Raw genomic sequence first — 18,134 nt, forward strand, 5'->3', positions numbered from 1 at the left:
GGAGTGTCAGGCCTTGGTTTTACCCAAGTTTTGTCTGTGTGTGTTGTCCTGTTTTGTCTCTCTGTGTGGTTTGATGGGGTGTCAGTGTCTTGTTTTCGTGTGTGGGGGGCGGCCTTAGTAACCTCTGCCTTCTGTGTGTGCTTTTTGTAGATCTCACAGCCTTGGTACCCTGCCATGTGTTTTATTGTGCAAGTCCTGGTGACGTAGGATTCGGCGCATTTTCTACAGCTTACGTTATCTGGCAGTGGGCGGCAATGTGATCCAGTCCCTGACATCTGAAGCACTGCACCACCTTATTCTTACGGCGGAGAGGCTCTGTGGTGACAGGGACTACCAGAACAGCTTTAATCTCGCACCTTTTCTGCGGTATTTCAAGCAGAGTGACTTGAAATAATGGCCGCTTACTCTCTGCCCCATTTTTAACCATCTGCTCGACGGTTTTGACAACAAATCCCTAATTAGTCAGGTCTGTCTTGACTTCATGGGCCGAGAGCCGTCTTGGGAGGTCCCTAATGACGATGTTTTTGTTCCTTGTCTTGGTGGTGGGGAACGTATAATGCGGTACATTTTTGTCTGTGAGGGCCTTTTTAATAGTGTTGTAGTCTTCTATGTCGTGTAAAGTGGTCTTTATTTTGTCCCCCCCCCACCCCACCCCTGTTGGTTTTGCTGTAAAGTTGTCCTCTTTGAGTTGTGTTTTGATCATGTCGTGGAGTTCCTCGTAGTTGTGGGGAAACTCCGCGACGATTGGTGGGAGGCAGTGTGATGTTTGATTCTGTGCTGTTGTTTCATATGGTTCGTCTGACACATCAGCCACAGCCTGAAACCTGTTTGGGGTGGGTTCCACACCCCGAGCAGGTGGAAGTCTCGGCTGGCGAAAGGTTTTTCTCTCCAGCACAAAGCCCTCCGAATCCTGCCCGGTTTCATGGTTCCCTTCCAGGGCAGCGGTTTCCTGGTTCCCTTCCAGGGCTACGACAGGTGCTGTTGGTGGCTCAGGAACCGCTGGTTCCTCGGGGGTAGGAGGGAGGGGGGGGCGATTTGGGTTCACAGGGTGGGACTCCTACTCTTTTTATGTTTGTCTTTCCTATCCTTCTTTGCACGCCGCTTCTTCGTGGAGGTGCTCTTGAGTGGGGGGGGGGGGGGAGATTTGAGAACCGAGATCGGGTAGGGGGTTGGGTAGCAGTTGTGGGTTTGGGAAGGACTTTTATCGGTTGACGGGACTTCTGCTTGCCATTTAGGTCGAGGATATGTTCAGCGAGTCGATTTTGGGCGTTGGCAAGCAGGAGCGGGCTCAGGAGAGGGGAGGGAGGAAGAGGATCGCAAATAATGACAATGTAGTTGTTTGTCTGTGTTTTCCTTCTGTGCATGAGGATGCAGGCTTTATCAACAAATCTCGATGATAAAATCTTCTGGGATTGACAGCCGAGTCAATGTGTTGTTCTCCAGCAACGTTTCAGCAAGTTTCTTACTTGACATCTTCAGGCGAATTGTCGACTTCACGTCTCGTCCGGAACTTTATAACCGCTGGACCACGGGCTTCTCTGCATTCTCGGCGCCGGTCGGGCCAGTCAGGCGCGAGTGGAATCGGCGCGGCGGCGCGAGGTTGCGTCGAGGGGTTAGGAGGGGAGGGGGGGGGGAGCCGCGGGCACCGGGTCCTGGCGTCTCGTCTCGGTGCGGTCTGTTTATTCCATCCGCCGCCACCGACCTGCCTCTATCGGTGTGCTCTCGTCTCATTCTTGATAATGTGTTCCACGCACTGCTGAGTTGGAAGCCACTAACCCGATTGACCAGGTTATCACTGACTCGTATCTAGACCGCCTCTTCAATAATAGAGTCCCAGAAACCTTTCGCTCTACACAGTCTCTTTGTTTCTTCAAATTGAAACGTGTGTTCTTCACTGAGGCTGTGTTCCCCCTACCGCAATACGCAGCCTCTGAGAAGATGAATATAGTGTCATTCTGCCAGCAGACAAAGGGAACGCGACGGTGCTGCTAAGAGCGGCTGAATACTGGGACAAGATTAATTGGCTGCTGCAGGACCAGGCCTACAAACAAGTGGAGAAGGACCCTACAACAGCTGTGACTAGGAAGAACATCGGTGTTCTCAGCAAATCAGGTCTGGACCAGGACCTGGTAAAATGGCTTTACCCCAGAGCTCCGGTTCCTCCACGGCTATACTGCCTCCCCAAGATACACAAGAGGGAGGTACCACTACGCCCGATAGTAGACACGATCAATTCTTCTACCTATGGTATAGCCAAACACCTGGCGCAACTACTTACGCCTCTCGTGGGTTAATGTCCCCACCACATCAAGAATTCCACGGACTTTGTTAAGACACCCAAGGAATGGCGTCTTGACAAAAATATTATGGTCAGCTTTGACGTTACATCACTCTTCACGAGGGTATCGTTAGAGGACTCCTTGAAAATATTGGAGAATCATTTCGACAAAGACACAGTTGAATTATTTCGCCATGAGCTCACGACCACGTATTTCCAGTGTGGGGGCAAGTTTTACCAACAAGTGGATGGAGTCGCTATGGGATCCCCACAGCTCCTGAAGAAAACCTTCCAGAAGAATGGATACACCGAAACGCAGATTACACACTCTCTCAAGATGAGCAAGAAGAAGAAGGACCTTCAGGAAGAAGAGAACAACAAAGGTCTGGCGTTCCTCCCATACGCAGGGCCGCCCACGGCCAAGATTGCCATGATACTGGAGAAGAACAATATAAAAACCATCTTCCATCCTCCAGCAAAAATTAGAAATATGCTGGGCTCAATGAAGGACAACTTTGGTCTAAGAACACCGGTTGCCTACAGTATTTCCTGTGAAAGTGGAAACAATATATCGGACAGGCGCAGCGTTGTATAACACAACGCATCTCTGAACATGCGAGAAGCGCCCGCCTCGCACAAAAAGAAAAATCCGCGGTAGCGGACCACTGCCTCAGTGAAGAAAACACTTTTCAATTTGAAGAAATCAAGAGACTGTGTAGAGCGAAAGGTTTCTGGCACTCTATTATTAAAGAGGCTATCTAGATATGGGTCAGTGATAACCTGGTCAATCGGGATAGTGGCTTCCAACTCAGCAGCGCGTGGAACACAACATTATCAAGAATAAGACGAGAGCACACCTTTGGAGGCAGGTCGGTGGCGGTGGATGGGATAAACAGGCCGCACCGAGACGAGACGATAGGACCCAGCGCCCGCGGTTCCCCCACACCACGCGCCGCTACGCCGATTCCGCTCGCACCTGGTTGGCCTGAACGGCGCCGAGGATGCAGAGAAGCCCGTGGTCCAGCGGCTGAAATGATCCGGACGAGACGTGAACCCGACACTTCGCCTTAAGATGGCAGGTAAGAAAGTTGCTGAAACGTTGCGGAGAGCAACGCATTGACACGGCTGTCAAGCCGAGATGATTTTATCATCGAGATTCGCCGAGAAAACCTGCATTCTCATATAAACTTTATTAAGTATTTACGGTTGTTTTTTATATGTTTAAGTATCTGGTCTCATGCGTAAATTAATAACTAAAATACATTAATAAAAATGAAAAATAAAAAGTTAAAAACTATGAAACAAATTAATAAGACATATAAAAAACAGTACAACAAAAAACCTCCTATGGTCATGGGGCCTTGACTTGGTGGTGAGGCTTTTGTGCTCTGAGGACACACTGAGCTATGCTGAACAGGTTCAACTGTAGAGGTGACACAATAACGATACCCATCTCTACCAGCATGATTCGAAAGTCAATCAAAAAAACCTATACCGGGTAAGTCGTCACCCAAGTGAACGAAATTCTACATCGGTTGCCAAAATACGGTTGTTTATTGTCATAATTATTGTAGAGGAAAAGTTGGGAACCAGAATGAAAAATGCTAATATAGACGATCATGTCCTGGGCAGAGTTAGGGATGTAAAAGAAGGGAACTACCTTTCTGACTTACCTGGCAGCTTCGGAGACATTCAAATTGAAACATCTTGACGCATTCGCAGTTTCTTTACGAATTAACCCTACTTACCGAGTGAAACGATCTCTCTTAGCCGTAAAGTGTTGGCACAGCTGCATCTTGCAATTTATATGCTGATCCTATGGCCAAAATCTACGAAATTCGCCAGCCACAGTAAACAACATATAATATCATACAACTGAATAACATACATGTAATAGCTATAAAAGCTTTCCCGGGGTGATAAAATTCCTGGAAGTGGATTTTTTTGGGGGGTGGGGGAGGGGAGGCTAAAACAATTTTTTGATTTCCGGGTTGGGGAAGTTGATGTTTTCCCGAGGGAACCAACCATTTATGTCCCAAACCGACCCCCAGTTACATGTATGGTGAGGAGTTTAAGGACAAATAGACACAAATTTATGTACTCCTAGATAGTGGGACGCATCTATGACAGGAAGTATCCGATAGTGGGGTGGATCCTTAATAGGAAGTATCCCTGAGTGGGGGTGCATGCATCCTAAACTTTAATGACACTTTGTGTCATATTGCATGACAATCAAATGCCATCTTGGATAATGTGTCACGTTAACGACATGACATCACGTATCATGCTACTTTACTTGACACGATGTATTGTATATCGTTATATGGGTTGTTGTTGTTGTTGTTGTTGTTGTTGTTGTTGTAGTCTTCAGTCCTGAGACTGGTTTGATGCAGCTCTCCATGCTACTCTATCCTGTGCAAGCTTCTTCATCTCCGAGTACCTACTGCAACCTAAATCCTTCTGAATCTGCTAAGTGTATTCATCTCTTGGTCTCCCACTACGATTTTTACCCTCCACGCTGCCCTCCAATGCTAAATTGGTGATCCCTTGATGCCTCAGAACATGTCCTACCAACCGATCCCTTCTTCTTGTCAAGTTGTGCCACAAACTCCTCTTCTCCCCTATTCTATTCAATACCTCCTCATTAGTTACGTGATCTACCCACCTAATCTTCAGCATTCTGCTGTAGCACCACATTTCGAAAGCTTCTATTCTCTTCTTGTCCAAACTATTTATCGTCCATGTTTCACTTCCATACATGGCTACACCCCATACAAATACTTTCAGAAACGACTTCCTGGCACTTAAATCTATACTCGATGTTAACAAATGTCTCTTCTTCAGAAACGATTTCCTTGCGATTGCCAGTGTACATTTTATATCCTCTCTACTTCGACCATCATCAGTTATTTTACTCCCTAAACAGCAAAACTCCTTTACTACTTTAAGTGTCTCATTTCCTAATCAAATTCATTCAGCATCACCCGATTTAATTTGACTACATTCCATTACCCTCGTTTAGCTTTTGTTGATGTTCATCTTATATCCTCCTTTCAAGACACTGTCCATTCCGTTCAACTGCTCTTCCAAGTCCTTTGCTGTCTCTAACAGAATTACAATGTCATCGGCGAACCTCAAAGTTTTTATTTCTTCTCCATCAATTTTAATACCTACTCCGAATTCTTCTTTTGTTTCCTTTACAGCTTGCTCAATATACAGATTGAATAACATCGAGGAGAGGCTACAACCCTGTCTCACTCCCTTCCCAACCACTGCTTCCCTTTCATGCCCCTCGACTCTTATAACTGCCATCTGCTTTCTGTACAAATTGTAAATAACCTTTCGCTCCCTGTATTTTACCCCTGCCACCATCAGAATTTGAAAGAGAGTATTCCAGTCAACATTGCCAAAAGCTTTCTCTAAGTCTACAAATGCTAGAAACGTAGGTTTGCCTTTTCTTAATCTTTCTTCTAAGATAAATCGTAAGGTTAGTATTGCCTCATGTGTTCCCACATTTCTACGGAATCCAAACTGATCTTCCCCGATGTCTGTAAAGAATTCGCGTTAGTATTTTGCAGCTGTGAGTTATTAAACTGATAGTTCGGTAATTTTCACATCTGTCAACACCTGCTTTCTTTGGGATAGAAATTATTACATTCTTCTTGAAGTGTGAGGGTATTTCGCCTGTCTCATACATCTTGCTCACCAGATGGCAGAGTTTTGTCATGACTGGCTCTCCCAAGGCTGTCAGTAGTTCTAATGGAATGTTGTCTACTCCGGGGGCCTTGTTTCAACTCAGGTCTTTCAGTGCTCTGTCAAACTCTTCACGCAGTATCTTATCTCCATTTCGTCTTCATCTACATCCTCTTCCATTACCATAATATTGTCCTCAAGTACATCGCCCTTGTATAAGCCCTCTATATACTCCTTCCACCTGTCTGCCTTCCCTTCTTTGCTTAGAACTGGGTTTCCATCTGAGCTCTTGATATTCATACAAGTGGTTCTCTTCTCTCCAAAGGTCTCTTTAATATTCCTGTAGGCAGTATCTATCTTACCCCTAGTGAGATAAGCCTCTACATCCTTACATTTGTCCTCTAGCCATCCCTGCTTAGCCATTTTGCACTTCCCGTCGATCTTGTTTTTTAGAGGTTTGTATTCCTTTTTGCCTGCTTCGTTTACTGCATTTTTATATTTTCTCCTTTCATCAATTAAATTCAATATTTCTTCTGTTACCCAAGGATTTCTATTAGCCCTCGTCTTTTTACCTACTTGATCGTCTGCTGCCTTCAGTACTTCATCCCTCAGAGCTACCCATTCTTCTTCTACTGTATTTCTTTCCCCCATTCCTGTCAATTGTTCCCTTATGCTCTCTCTGAAACTCTGTACAACCTCCGGTTTAATCAGTTTATCCAGGTCCCATCTCCTTAAATTCCCACCTTTTACATGGGTAAGAAGTAAAAATGCACAAATATGTCAAGCTGTTTCGGTCAAAAGTCTTTAAACCTGACAGATAAGTCGATAAGCTAGTTCACTTCTCTAGGTCCCTAACTCTCTCCAAGTCGTATTCACTTTCGTTGTATTACGATAGGAGAAATTTTCATTCTGGTTCAAAATTTATCGAACCCAAGAACCCTCCCATGCTTTACTAACGCGTCTTCAGATTGTAGCAGGATTCTCTTTTCTCTCAGTGTGGTTACAGTTTCCGCATGTGCTTCACCGTTTGCATTAGAGTAGATCAACAATTTAATATAAGAGACCACAGAGAGAAGACCAGTGTATTCAGTTTAACGATATAAATAGACATGCTGTAGTGTTATAGTTAGTTATTTGAAATAAACATTTATAATTAAAAGATACGCATGCTCCGTTTTATGTCAGTTACTATTTCAGAATCTTGTTTGTTCAGATGGCAAGCCACTTACCTGAAATCAGCGAAAGCATCAGAACCATGACGACAGCACCTGGAATTGATAACACCAGTGTTAAATATGTCAGTAAATAAATGCTACAGAGCACAGAGAACACAAAATGAAAAGGAAAACTCACTAGATGAAATAACACCACCTCATACTTTTACTCATATATTGGGCGACCATTGGAACACTCCTTGTTCAGACATCAGTATTTATGGATCATGTGGTTTCTAAAAATCGTTTTCGGGACAGCTTTCTTGATATGTCCACGAGCAGTTTCTTTCCCTATGTGAACTAGCTGTCGGCCTCTACCTTTCTCCTTGTCGGCGAAATATTTAGCTCTAACTTACCTTCCTCCTTTCATTCTTCTATTATGGAACAAAATTTTTGAAATAGGCAGCAGCTAAAGCAATCCGTTACTTTTAGATTACACCATAAATCACACATTGTGAAGGCTATCAGTTCAATTAAATACCTAGGAATTACAATTACCAACAGCTTTAATTGGAACGATCACATAGATAATGTTTTGGCGAAGACAAACTTAAGAGTGCATCTTAGTGGCAGAACACTTAGAAGTTGCAACAGGTCTACTAAAGAGACTGCTTACACTACTTTTTCCCGTCCTCTTCTAGAGTTTTGCTGTGACGTATGGGATCCTTACCAAATAAGATTGACCGAGGGAATCTTTGTTGTTCTTTAGTGTGTGCTACTACAGGTAGTGTAAAAGTGTCGGTGTGGGAACTCTTCAATATACGATATCTCGTAAACGACTCGTACTAGAAACCTGCAACTAACAGCGCTGAAGTTCTAATTTACCCTAAGTTTAGTTTGTTAGTGTCAATTGGCATTCTTCCATTTAAAAAGGTGTACGTTTGCACAAAAATGCACTTTGTAAGCAGTGTTGCAGTCTATTGTTTGGCTAATAATACGAGCCCCTCACTACCAGTCCATTCTGTAAATACCGCACATAAATAGCACTTTCCACTTTCGCAATATTAGCAGTGCACGTTTTAGGTGATTGATCCAGTGTACCTTTGTGTCATTACAGCAGATAGCTAATTGAACCTCATCTTACAACACTGCTATGAAACAAAGCGCCAACATTAAGTGCTTGTGTACCTTCCTGCGCTGAAAGCTGTTACTGACTCTAGAAGGCCGAATTACAGCGACGTGTTCTGGCCCCAACGACGGCTATTAAACTCGGCGAAACGTAGTTTCCAAGACGACTACGATGTGATATGCAAAAGGAATAAATTTCTGTAATTAGCAGCAAGGAAGGCGAATGGAAAAATTCTAGGAAACTGCGGTGTAACAATGAAGTAAACCATATTCCGAAGGTACTGCTTCAGACTTTGGAATCCTTATCCACTAGCCGGCCGCGGTGGTCTAGCGGTTCTAGGCGCTCAGTCCGGAACTGCGCGACTGCTACGGTCGCAGGTTCGAATCCTGCCTCGGGCATGGATGTGTGTGATGTCCTTAGGTTAGTTAGGTTTAAGTAGTTCTAAGTTCTAGGGGACTGATGACCACAGATGTTATGTCCCATAGTGCTCAGAGCCATTTGAACCATTTGAACCTTATCCAGTGATAGCAGGCATCCAACACATACGCATCTAGGACAGTCGAAGGTCATTGCAGGCAATACTCTGAGGTAGATTATGTTAGTAAGATAGGCGACATTGCTCTCAAGAAACACTGTTAGGTATTAGACGAAATGGGTACAATAATTCAGCTGTCTCCCTCGTGTACCACGCGTAGTGTAAAATGAGAGAGATCATGGCGTATGGTGATACTATCGACATTCGCTTTTTCCTAGCTACCAATGCAAATGCAATAGACTTAAAATTGGTAATTCCTCATACACAGTATACTGAATAACGGAGTACACATTTGGACGAGATCGGATGTCGCAGACAACCCGAGAAGATTTGATCAATGAAATACACTGACGAATCCTGGCCTATATTCTCATACGCGGGTAAGGAATTATTACTTCGCACAAGTAGAGAATCCGATGTCTAGGTACGTACGTAAGAAAATATGTTTCATCACACTAAATACATCAGTAAAGTTGGCCAGTTTCTAATTTCAGCCGGAAATAACAAGAATTCTAACACAGACACGGTCGTGCCATTTATACAGAATGTTGGTAGCACAAGGGCATTCGTTACATACGCTAATGTAGTTCGTGAATGAAGGGCATTCGTTACATACGCTAATGTAGTTCATGAATGAACTTCTTCGATAAACGTGCATAATTTAATCAAGGTTTCTTTCCACCCAGTTAACGTCCTGATGTGTAACATGTAAGAATACATAAAATAGACTTGTTTCATATGCATGTTATCTTTTTTTCTTTTTTTCTTTCAACCCCTTTTCCGCAGTGGCAGCTACACAAGCTACACAAGTAATGTAGGTTGTACACGTCTTTTGTAACTATAATAAAAGCCTTATTTAGTCTATACGCGTGTCGCCTTATCTTCGGCGATCACTGTAACAATGTTGTTTTTCTTACTTACCTATTTCCAAGGTCGTAAATAGTTATCATGTTTTAAGCGACTACTATTAAACAGTATCAAATTACTTTGTTACTCAGTTGATAATGAAGTAGGAGAAAAAAATCGTGAGAAACGTAATAATACAAGTGCAAACAGCCACTGCCCTAAAATCTCCAGCGCCGTCACAACTAGTTCATGTGTCGAACGTCACCGCTTCTAGACCGAGGAGAGTTGATAAAAAATATACAGACGGCACTAGGAAACATGTATCGTTACTTTACTCGTCTCTTCTAAGACCCAATTGTGAAATCTCATACTGAACCCATCACGCTGTAACAGCACGCGTTCTCAGAAATGATAAGTTCACAAAGGTACATGTATCACATTGGAACAACCGAAATAAAATGTTCAAACGTACCTACGTTCTGTATTTTAATTTAAAAAACCTACGTGCTCCAACTGTTCGTCTACAATTGTGAGCCATATGTTTGTGACTATTACAGCGCCATCTATCACAAAGCGAAAAAAGTGGTCCAACTAAAACATTCATATTTCTTTACGTACTACACGAATACGTAATGAAAAATGGGTTTCCTATTTTAAAAAACGCAGTTGATATCCGTTTGACCTATGAAAGCGCCATCTAGCGGGCCACCCATAGCGCCATCTGGTTTCCCCCTTAAAGCTAGACGAGTTTCGTTCTTTCTAGTTTTTTCGTTTGATGCTTATTTCATGAGATATTTGGCCCGGTCACTATCAATGGACCACCCTGTATATACGAGGGTTGGAACTCTAATAGTGGCAAATATGTGTTTACAGCTCGTACAAAATTGATACGTGTTTCAAAGTTTTATTGACCTACAAAGTAGTCACCAACATTCTGTATAACCCGCTGACAGCAATGTGGAAGTCGTAGGAAACTCGTAGCAGTGCCAGTTGTGTTGACAGTTCGGGCGGCGCGGTCTATTGCCCGACGAATTTGTGGCAGTTCTGAAGCGAATGGCGTGATGTGTTTCCTTCAGTTTAGAAATCGAGTTGAACGTACGAGGGCTTATGTTCATTTTTGGAACACAACCTACGACTAGCTTAGAGACAGAAGTCATGACACTTTCTGCAGGACCTGACCGTCATTTTGCAGAACAGTGCTCAAGCATGTACAGTGGAAGCTGTTACTGATTTGTTTGAGTGATGGGGCTGCTATGTGTTATAGCACCTACTGTACTCCCTTGACTTAAGCCCTCGTGAATTCAACTCTATTTCTAAACTGAAGGAAACACTTCACGGCATTCGCTTTAGAACTGCTACAAATTCGTCGGGCAATAGACCGCGCCGCTCGAACTGTCAACACAGCTGGCACTGCTAAGAGTATCCTACGACTTCGGCGTCTCTGGCGACGAACTATACACAATGCTGGTGACTACTTTGAAGGTCAGTAAAACATTGAAACACGTATCTATTTAGTACGAGCTGTAAATAAACTATTGCCACTATTAAAGTTCCAACACTCGTGTATATAGCCAAGTTGAAATCTTATTTCAAGCTTTTACTAGTATTATGTGTGTACTTCTGATACGAAATCTGTTAACAAAATATTTTACCTTCACGAAATCTTTACCACATGCGAAGGACTGAGAGGTTATCCGACAGGCTATTCATCAACATGTCGCGTTGTGAACAGCAGATCCTGCTGTTTGCTAATGTTGGCGAGGCGCTCGTCCATCTCGTATTAATTACGGGAGCATGTTATTCGAGTATAACATGCAACACACAGGTCTAGCTGTCAATGCAACGGCCGCTCTCGCCTACGCAATGACATTTGGGGCCGGTACGGTTTGCTGTTCCTCGTTTGCAGATTACTGAACCATACGAGGCACGTTACTAAATTTTCCTGGAATCATTTATAAATAAATCGATAAATCGACTACATAATTTTATTTGTCTCTGATACAATGTTGTAGTATTTGACAGTATTTTTGTAGTAAAATTTTTTTTAAAACAAGGCATCCGGTTTCTGATGCGTACGCTAATATTGGTTCACTTAGAAGTGATTGTAGGTGACTTCTTTGCATTAATTTTAGCCTACCTGTGTTCTCAGCATAAGGCTCGACATCAGTATTTGAAGAGAAATTGTGATGCATTACATTATTTCTTACGTCTTTTAAACTCTTGTACAAATTCTTCCGACGGGGTGAGAAAATATCAGTTCTCTTCCGCGAGTCTGTAATCCTTTAGGAAACAACTTCACATGTCTCCACTCGCAAAAAGTTTGAAGATTATCCACAGATAAATGGTACTGTGTTGGACTCTGAAATGATAGTTTTACTTTTACCGGCATCATAAGACACACTATTTAAGCACAACGCCGAATGATAGCCGTCATGTTGAAACGTCCCTGAGAGGACGCTACCATTTCTTCATCGTGCTAACATGAATTTACTGGTTCCCAGAGCTCAAACATGATGCAGAGTGGGAAGAGGGAAGATGAGCAATTTTTGAAGATGAATTTGAGATTCCTGCACAAGCTAGTGTTATGATTGGTGCCCTGAAGGCAGTTTTGTGGAAATAGTAGTTGTTTCTTTATGACGCTACTTGGTCGAAATGTCACTGTGACCTGAGCGTGGTTTCACAGTGGCGAGCGGAGCAGTAATTGCTGGTCGTAATCCAGTACAAGGCCAATAAACAGTAATCAGCAAACAAAAGGACCGATATATGGCCTTGAATGCACGACGAAGTACTGCAAAACAGTTATATTCAGCGTTTCAGCTACCACAAGAGTTCCAAAGAAAGTGGATACCGGAGGCTCAGAGCAGAGGTCTGTCTGCCAGATATCTCAAGGTAGTATCCCAATCATGGAAGCGCAGAGACAAGCCCATTTACTATGGATTCAGCAACATTGTGATACAGTAGAGAGTGACTGAAGACATATCAACTTCACAGATGAACCCACATCAGTTTGTAAAATGACATTCGTCACTCATCCACCTGGAGGCAAAACACTTGTGGATAAAATCACAGAAATATTGTGCTAAGATATCCGTCCGGTAGAGGTGCGTATTGGTTTAGAAAGACATTCAGTGAGGGTGCACTGATTTTCGCGTCTTCGTTGGTGGTCGACTGAAAAGTATTTACACGAAGAGGTACTGATACGAGATTCAGCTGATACATATAGGCAAATATGCCTTCAGTCTATAATTTCTCTTCACGAATGACCACTTCCGTCAGGCTCAAGAGTCACTAGTAGAGGAATTTACCTCAGACGAAAATGTCCGCTGCGTGGCCTGGCTAGCGAAGTTCCTTGATTTAAATTCTGTAGAAGCACTGGATATAAGAAATGTAGTTCGTCAGATGTCATTGAGGACTCTTCTAACAACCACAAAAGTCTCTCTCAGATATTTGATCATCTCATTTTAGAGCAAAGAATGTGTGGTACTTAAGGATATCCGTATCACCTATGCACTATTTTGATATTGCAGCAAATATTTCCAGTTTCGTTACTTTCGTCTTTTCGGTTTCAGAATTTTTCTGATTATATATTTTGGACACAGATGTGTTCTAAACGTCTGTGGATAAAAGTATCTCTATTATCTAATCGATACAATGTCCATAGAAAACCTGCTATCGCTTCTTGACTATGCTTTATTATTAGCCGGTAGAGTAACTGTCGGATTGTCGGAGGTTGCTGAAGATTTTTTGTCTTTCCTTTACATTTAACTTTGGACTGAAAGAACAGGAAACAACTTGGCTCTGTGCTTGTTCTACATACAAAACGCCACGCCGAGAAAATATTTCAAAACTAATTCCCAGTGGGATGAATATTACTGTACTGCTGCTGTCACTTCTCACAACACATGCTGCTGTAGTAGCATGTCCGTATCTTTAGGTCCACTCTGTCTCTGTCCCTCCTTCTCTTTCTTTCTCTCTCTCTTTCTCTCTCTCTCTCTTTTTCTCTCTCTCTGTCTCTCTCATTCTCACTGTGGGTGTGGGTGTGTCTCTTTGTTTTGTGGTATATAGTGAAACATAGAAAGAGAAAATGGCTTTCATCAACTAGTAGTGGTGGTTAACCGCTTTTCAATTTTTAGCCACCCTTAACCCAGTTAATTTTGTACAGAGAACAATACCGCTGTCATACGCATTAATCAAAAATTATCATAACTGTCGTCCATATATCACATCGGTTATACTAAACATAGCTTACAGCCACAATTCAGTAAACGCGTAACACTCTCGTCCATTCTTCCCGTGGACTACAGGACTTATTTTCAACTTGGAAATACATCAGTAGGTAGAATACCTTATCTGGAAAACCTTTTAAACTAATTTAACATTTACACTATGAAATTCGAAATGACTTGATTACGTTCAACAGTCAGTCCGTCTGAGATAAACGTATTCAGTTTAATTGCTGTCAGACTTTCAAAACTAATAGCTCTGTACAACACTTCTTGCAATCAGACCAGATCTAATAATATTAATGGTTCTAAAACAACAATTTATTTTTAGAGGCATTTGCTGCGTTCAACGAGTATACGTATCAAGTGTGTTCCAGGAGCAATGGTCAAATTCATGGATATGACTGGAACGATTATTTGAAGCAAATAACTCTATATGGACATATGCTCTATTCCGAATGGTTTCCGATATAGAACACTTTTAATGTACATTTCAACAATTTATTACTGCTCCTGCACAGGTTGTTGACCTATACGTTAAAATGGAAACTCGGAAGAATATCAGTTTCACACAATGTTCTGAAAACTCTAGTAAACACTCTACCGTCGGAAATTCGTTGTGTCGGAAAGCGCCCAAGGTATTCTTCGATATCAGCAGGAGCACCACCATCGCAGACGCCATAAATATACACCATATGTATATATTCTTCAATGTTGTAGACTTACGGAATTAGCCGCTCGGTCAGAGGCGCCTTGTCACGGTTCGCGCGGCTTCCCCCTTCGGAGGTTCGAGTCCTCCCTCGGGAATGGGTGTGTGTGTGTTGTCCTTAGAGTCAATTAGTTTAAGTTAGATTAATTAGTGTGTAAGCTTAGGGACAGATGACCCTGTAGTTTGTTCCCATAGGATCTTGCTACAAATTTCCAAATTTTTTACTTACTGCATTTTAGAATTTAGCGTGTAAAGACACAGTTACCTAATGCTTCCTTCTGATACACTCTTAGTCCCTCGCACTACCTCACTCATAATATACCATGGACAACCGCGAGTTCTACGGGCTAATTTAATGGCAGAAAGACATCCAGAGCAAAGAGGTTGAAAGCAACGAGGTAGGTAGGGCCAAATCCATACTAAGCCGTAAGAGAGGAGAGAGGAAATTCTTCGCGAACTGAAGACCACCGTTTGCAGTGACCAATAGGAATACTGGCATATGATTTAAAGGGTATGAGAGATAACGAAAGGAAAATGAAGAAAAAATAAAAGGATGTACGGTCCACAATTCATACCGAGTAATCAAGTGTGTATTAAATGAACGTAGTTACTAGTTTTCTGTCTTTTGTCTCCATCAAAAGACGTGAAGTTACAAATATATATTCAAGAACGTAGGGATTGTTTTTTGCGTGAACTAATAAAAGTTCGTCAAGTTTTGTATTTAAGATGGTTGCATGAAACTTATGAAGTAGCACATAGTAAGATTACTTTATCATTCAAAAAGTTTTTCACTTCAGTTACTGGTTTAACATATCCTGGCACATACTCTGCGTCTGGCGTTTGCGATCATTTTTCAGTCTTTAATTTACTTCTGTATGGGATAATTTGGTGATCATTGCCGAGTCGACCTGGGTCACAACAGAAGTTATAAGAATGATACCTATTAATTCGGGAACAGATTAGAATCTAGCCGAACAGTGACAAAAGTCTATTACATAATGATGAGGCTCATGAGTAGTTGCATTAAAGTTAACAGTTTTACTCGAAAGGAAGTGGTCCTCTCGTCAGAAACGAAGCGAGTAGTTTGGCATGCCATGAGACTGAAAACTGTCACACATAGTGAGGGTCCTCTAGGAGACTCTCGGGTGTAACACTGGCAAAACGAGCGAAATCGCCACATTCGATCGCAGCCATACCATGGATTACTAAAGCATTGTGTTTTCCACGTAACGCCGCCTCAAGCAGAGGCGGACATTATTCGAATAAATTTATATGGAGAAAATTGTCTGTATATATAAATAATTTGGAAAAATGTTCGCCGGCAGATTATTAGTGGGTGAATGGCTTATTCCCGTCAGAATAACACAAGTAATTATTTTTAATATGTTATTCATAATTTTAGTTAACAAATCACGTAGAACACCGCCACATTTTCTTTGTTTATTTCCCGATCAACGCTCTGTCACGTATAACCAGCTTTTGTTCCTGTAACACAACATGGCCTGCGTCTGATAAATAATTTATTAGTGTTTCATACAGCGTATCAAATGTAACATACAAATTCTGCTTAGGAAAATGACCGCAGCCGAGGCTCCCAAATTCAACTGACTGCATTTTCTCGTACTAGTTTCCTTTGTCCCCACCCATCCCCTCCACCTACCCCTCCTCCTCTCTCTTCTGCTAAACCAGTCAACGCATGGTAACACTGCACGTAACAAGGCAAAGTTGGCAATGCATATGACAATGGCACTAATGTGCAACAACACCTTTTTCAGTTGCGCCAAGAAGGCTAACGAAGTAGGATTTGTATCTCATGGCATATTTAACATGTTCTTGCGTGTCTGTTGTATATACCGAGCGAGGTGGCGCAGTGGTTAGCACACTGGACTCGCATTCGGGAGGTCGACGGTTCAATCCCGCGTCCGGCCATCCTGATTTAGGTTTTCCGTGATTTCCCTAGATCACTTCAGGCAAATGCCGGGATGGTTCCTTTGAAAGGGCACGGCCGATTTCCTTCCCCATCCTTCCCTAATCCGAGCTTGTGCTCCGTCTCTAATGACCTCGTTGTCGACGGGACGTTAAACACTAATCTCCTCCTCCTCCTCCTCTGTTGTATACGGACACTGTGACTGGAAATGATGAACATTCTTTAAGGCTAAATTCTCAACTGCTTAGGTAGTTTACTTAAAGCGATACACCGTCTTTCATTGGCCCTACTCGACGTTGTATTCCTTAGACTTCATTCTGAAAGTTAGAGCGAAAGAAGTATAGTAGTTCGTATTTGAGCTGCTCACCTAAGGCTCTTGACAGTAAGGGATGTGCTAATTCGACATCGAAATTTTCGACCCACTTGTTACTGCGCTATGGAGAAAAATTTGATGAAGAATATCTTGATTAGGCTAATCAAATGAAACAAGGGTAATGAAGGCATTTAACTGGCCAGTTACAAATAATACTGAACCAAAAATTGTAAGGCAAGATACATCTGACAGTGATGTTATGTTTTGAATCCAGTGCATGATCCTACTGAATTCTGCAGAAGTCCGTTTTTTTTTTTTTTTTTTTTTTTGAAACGACGAAATATTTTAACATTTAAGATTACAGTAAAACCGTAAATACCCAAAGAACACTTACAAAAATAAATTTTACAAGTAAAAGTTTTCCAAATAAAATTATTATTGTAAGAAATCGAGGTTAGTTGCATAATTGGTTTATTTAGATTTCATTACACCGACGGTAGTCTCAATGGAAAGTACAAAACATTAGCAATGCAGGCATTTTCAGGAGCTCGTACCTACGATAGTATAGCCAGAATACTAAATGAAATTCTCAGAGAATTAAGTTTGGTTCCGAAAAGAATCCTTGCAAACAGTATCTGATACCAAAACTAATTTCGTGAAATCATTTACAGAATTAGATGTCTGATCAGCAGTGCACTGGAATCGGATGAAGACGAAGAAATGACTGCAGAGGATTAAAAGCAGGCTGACATGTTGTGAAGACGGTCGTCTAGAAATGCCATGGAATTGTAAGGTATATACTACGCAAAAAAAATTTATCACGTTTTTGAAACCCCGTAATTGTCTTCCACTGCGACGCATAAGTTTGAAATTTCACCCAAAGGTGCCTGCAAACTTCCTCTGTAATTTCACAAGCTGCGACATTGTCGGCAATAAAACGGTGACCCATATATAGAATAAATTTCCTTTAATTTACGTCTATGGTCTCAAACGTTTTGTTCACAGATTGCCAGTTTCGGTCTATAATGACCATAATCAGATCTGTGTTTTATAAAAAACAGTGTCCTAATGTACTGCAGCCGTAGTGGCATCGTCAAATGTTAAATGTAAAATCAGCACCAGCATCGTCAAATATTTGTTGTAGGCACCTCTGAGCCACATTTCAAGCTTATGCGTCGTAATGGATGGCAATTACGGCGTTTCTAAAAAGGTATATGGCAACTTTTGTTTCCTTTGCGCAGTGATTGACAACACCGGCACTGAAAAACACGACACAGAGTTCCCACCATATGTTCAATACGTTTCGCATATACTAAATTTGTGCGCT

The sequence above is a fragment of the Schistocerca cancellata genome, chromosome 4 (genome assembly GCF_023864275.1).
Source record: "Schistocerca cancellata isolate TAMUIC-IGC-003103 chromosome 4, iqSchCanc2.1, whole genome shotgun sequence".
Classification (NCBI taxonomy): domain Eukaryota; kingdom Metazoa; phylum Arthropoda; class Insecta; order Orthoptera; family Acrididae; genus Schistocerca; species Schistocerca cancellata.